We start from the raw sequence: 5,037 nt of genomic DNA, 5'->3' as shown, positions 1-5,037 counted from the left end.
TTTCCCACATATTTGAAAAGGAAAGTGAAAGGTCGGCGATTCTATGAGTGCTGCCTGGCGTGCCACAGTTTGTGTGTTTGAAGCCGTTGTAGCGTCCCACGCGCGAAGTTGGATTTCGGTATTCTGATAAATGTGCCACATTAACTTCAGGTTAGCGTGCAATAGTTTCTTACGTGGAACCAACCAGGACCGTAGACAAAGTAAGAAAACGTTTTTTACAGCGAAGCTGTTTATGGCTGGGATCGTGCACTTTTCTTCTTCGTGAACAGCTCTGCCCCAACAACGAAAAACTGTGGATCCCGCGAACATGTGGGAATCAACGTAAACCGAAGTTTTTGATGATGTTTACGTCGTCGTTAATGTCAATGTTCTGAACTCATCATCACTTATTGTACTGTTAAGGGCCCCTTGCGGGGTATTTTATAAAGGGAGAGCAAGGAGAAAAGTTCCACAGTAGGTGATGCTCGATGGTACAGGCGTAGAAGTGAGGCAGATTCGTAATGAAATGGAAGCAACACCGCAAATATATATACATATACACATAAAGGAACCGTAACAATGAAAATCAAGATTAACAGCTGAAATGATTTGTGAATAACTGCTTGAACACTGAGGGGTCGCGTTCGTTGACAATGGTTTCGGGTTGGTTATTCCAATCTTCTATGGCTGCAGGTTAAAAGAATTTGTTGAAAGCGTTAGTTGACCCATGTAGGGGCTGCAAACTTAACGAGTTAAACAGGCGACGCGATGAACGGGAAGGAGGGACGAGGACTGCACTGCGTTGTGAAGGGAAATTATAACGAATTGTCTAGAGTGCCGTCCGACGGCACTCTGGCTGATGGCTGCAGGCATGGCTAGAGTTCCGTCCAACGACATTCGAATATTTAAGACTAAGCTAGCACCGGCCAAAGCGTCTGTCTTTGTAGTGTAGAGTCGCCGCTGGAGGAAAGGGAGACGAGCCAGCGTCGACGCATGAGCTCAAGGGCCTGCCGACGTGCAAGTCACCCGCCGTACAAGCTGGCAAAGAGGGCCAGGGAAAAGAAAATGACTGGCCGGGCTTCAACACATATGACTTATCACTGCCACCAGTGAACCAAGCTGCCTAAGGAGGAGCCATCCTGGAAACCGACCAAGCGGACGGTGGGAAGGAGTCTGACGATGACACCATCGATATGGCCACGAGCAAGGACCTCGCTAGCAGGACCTGCGGAAAGCGTGGACGCGAGAGCAACGCCGAAATTACAGAAGGCGACAACGCGGCTTCCGACGAGCCGCCTTGGAAAGCGGTGCTGAGGCGGCGTTCCACACAGAAGCCCCAGCGTAGCGTTCCCCCGGACAGGAGGGAGACAGCGTCGACGCCGGCGAAGACGCCGACGTAGTCGCGCGAGTGTTGTGCGCCGGTGTGTGAGTGCACCAGCGTCGGTCATCCTTGTGCCTGAGACCCCTGGCCCGAGTGTATTTTGCGCTGCTTTTGAATCCACGCCCCGTACCTGTGGTGCTGTTTGTAGTGTATGGGGGGGGGGGGGGGGCAGGACAACGTAAGGATAATGTAGAGGTCGGAACAGGCGAAATCACAGGGCGCAGGGAGAGATGGTGCGACAAGCATCTCTTATAGGTTACAATGCGTTTTATAGGTTACAACGTAAAGGATGCATGTCAAATTTTGTTGATGTAACCTATAAATCATTAAAGTAACCTTTAAACCGCTTTTAACTTTACGCTTGTAATCCTTATAATGGACTGGGATAAAGAAAACATCAAAATGGTTCCATTGTAATCTTTATTTTATAGGTTGCGTCCGTTTACAAGTTACAATATAGGTTACAAGGATTAGAGTGTGGTGTTTGTGGCTCAACCATTTCCTTCCCTGAGCCGAACTCACAGCGCGTTTTTCACTAGTTTTCGTGGAATAGCTGATTTTGCGTCTGTCGGTAAGAAGGGTAAGTAGTCTGCTTGCCGCAGAGAAACCCGCTGTAGGGTTTCTCTACAGAATGCCTTCCAACATTCATCTCGCGCACGTGTGCAGCGTCCGCCGAACAAGCCCGGCTTGGAACCGGATGGTGACGAGCGGAGTGGCGCGAGGAGATGCCGGACCCCATCGCCCGGGGCCTCTAACGACTGCTACGCCCGCCTATGGAAAGCTACCGTGGGAGTGCAAAAGCCCCGTTCCACAGTCGGTGCGTCCGTCTGGACAAGAAGGATCGCTCAAAAAGGAAGCGCAAGAACGTTCAGCGCTCGTCTGCGCTATTCTTTCTTAGTCCTCGTTTTTTGCGCTGTTTTGTATGTTCGGAGTGTACCAACTGGTACCACTCGAGACGCTAAAACATTACCAAGCCGGACGACGGCAGGGTAACCAAGTGAAGGCGCGCATTGCAGTTGTATGGCTGCAAGAGACATCGGCGGCATTCCTTTAGACAACTACAGCCAGTGACAGCGGCACTGTTCATTGACAGCCATTGTTGTGAATGGCTGCTATGCACAACGGCTGTATAGTGATGCCAGTGCCGGTGGACCCCGTCGGGGCTAACGTTGGTCGGGGCGATGGCCCTCCTCCATTTTCGTAGCTTTGCCGTGTACCCCAAGCCGTCGGCGCAGTGGCAGCCCTTTGGGACGGCCTTTGCCGGCGACCTTCTACGCGGCTTTTGGGAAGGCTTTCGTTCCCTCCCGACATTCGGGGGCGGCGGACAGGGGGGAGCGAGGGTCAAAACCTTAATTGGTACGTGTGTTGCTGTGCGGGGGCGGCTTCGCTTCCGACTGCGTGCGCAATTTTGCTGAGCTTGTCCGGAGCTGCGGCCGAGAGCGGTCGCATCAAGACTTGCTCCCGTGGCGGTTTCTGGGCGCCAGAAGGCCACGAATTTCTCGCCAACCGCGTGGCGGTTCGGCACCCTTTTTGGCCCCCGAGCCCCCATCAAGGATCGTTCCTCCATACCCTTTTTGTGTGCTGTGGTGCCTTTGAATTGTAATCCAGTTTTCATTGTCTTGTGTTATCTTATGTTCATGCTTCGTCGTTTCCTGTAAAAGTGTAAATCGACTTTTTCTTCATCATCTACATGCCTCGTCTCGTCATCGGGTCCTTCACCATTCTCTACGACGACACTACCCACCTCAAAAATGAACCAAACTTTACTGGCGGGTTTACGGACCCCGAGCTGCATTCCTATGAACAGACCTCAAGAACACCGGGCTTGAGCGGGGAAGGGCATGGAGTCAAGGTGGCCAATGGTCAACATGAGAGAGACGGGTGTGCAGATGGTGATTGGTGAAAATGAACCCGGACCGGACATCTCGACGGATACCAACCAGACTTTTGGCCGAGAGGAATTTCGGCTTCAAAATTAAACTGCGAACTGTTTCTTTGTATTGAAGAGGTTATAAAACCCTGGGTACATAGATGAAAATACGAGGCACATTAAACATAGCCTGGTCTCGCGATGTCAGAGTATCGTCAAGGTGTCGGCGGAAAGCAACAAGTTTACTTCCCCAACGGGCCGAATGAGAAGACAGAAAAGAAACACGTTGGCGCCTTGAATCTTGCATCCTGAGCCGTTGCTATGGGCAAGGACAGCAGGAAAAAGCACGCTGCGACGCCGAGGAAGCGACAAGGCACATCCCTGGAAATAACAAGGTTCTTTACAAAACTTCCAAAGTAAGTGCTGGCGCTTGCGCCGTCTTTTTATCTGCATCTACTGCAGCCCAGTGCGTCTCGATACTCCAATTTCCGAGGCCTGAATCGTTCGCGCTTTGAATGGCAAACCGTAAAACGTCGAACTCTGAGGGTGTTTAGGATCATAACACACGGAATTAGGCGTATGACATCTCCGATTTACCTAGCATTTTGTTTCCTTCCTTCATCACTAGTAGCCACAGGTTTTGTTCGGAGAAAAATATGGAAGGGCAAGAGGTTTGCCACGGAGATCTGAACACTCGAGTGCCTACATGCACTTCCATTTCTGCCGGCTTCGATTGCGTATATCGTGTGGGATGCTCCGGAAATATGCCTTGACATTAGCAGATGGAATGTATAGTTACTGTGCAGTACGCGTATTTATTCCTGTAAATATTTTATTACTGCTGTTCTTTTTTAAATTTGCAAAATTCGCGTAGGGATCTTTAACGTTCCCCGAAATCTCGAACATGCGAGTGTTTTGGCTTTCCGCCTCCATCACAAAGGCGGATACACTTAATTTCATTTCTCTATGCAGGTTTACGCGCCTTCTTGGTAAACGCTGGGTGTTCATCGTGTTTGTACTAGTAACTGCCGGTACCCTCGCCCTCTACCCTAATTTGCATAGAAAAGTTACCTTGGGACCACCCCCCCCCCCCCCAAAAAAAAAAAAAAAAATTCTGGGTACATGCCTGGCACAGACGCTGCGCTCGCGCTTCAGACGCCGAGTTGACGACGCCGGTTGCCGCACGTTCTAGAGCGTGCTGAAGAGGTCAACTTTGGCAGAGGTGTGAAAGCCTGCACACAAGAAGATCCGGGCCCGCCAGTCATGGAGAACTGTCAGCAGTGAGTTCGGAAATAAATGTGAGGTGCAACAGCCGGGTCCCCAACGAAGGAAGAGGGGCGGCCAGCTTTGCTGTTTCTCCAGCCTTGCAAAAGCTTTGCCGTGCTTTATTTCTGCTTAAAAATGATTTTTTTTCTGGGGGGGGGGGGGTACTGGAATGGTGGTGGGGCAATGAAAGTTGTCAAAGGCTTGTTCTTTCAAATTGGACGACGTTGTATTTCGTCTTGATGGCCCTTTTAATGGGTGCTCTGCCCGTACGCTATCCCTCAGGTGTACGAACTCCGATGGCTGGGCAACAATGTGCTGGAGAAGCGGCTTCCATCTTCGGCCACGGGCGTCCTCGTCACCAAGGTTTCGACATGGATGGCGCCGAACGACACCGTACATGTCGACGGAAGCCGCGCCGGAGGCTGAACCTGCGACGTGCTGTCCTCGGTGGCACGAACGAAAATAAATGACACGACTTCCAATATAATTGAAAATTAAACTGAGAAGTCGATTATCGTATTCCAATACTGCCTTCCGCACC

Source organism: Haemaphysalis longicornis, unplaced genomic scaffold, assembly GCF_048455015.1.
Source record: "Haemaphysalis longicornis isolate Haplotype H1 unplaced genomic scaffold, Haemaphysalis longicornis Haplotype H1 scaffold_7, whole genome shotgun sequence".
NCBI classification, from domain to species: Eukaryota; Metazoa; Arthropoda; class Arachnida; order Ixodida; family Ixodidae; genus Haemaphysalis; species Haemaphysalis longicornis.
The sequence above is the reverse complement of the archived record's forward strand: the minus strand, read 5'-3'. Positions refer to the sequence as shown.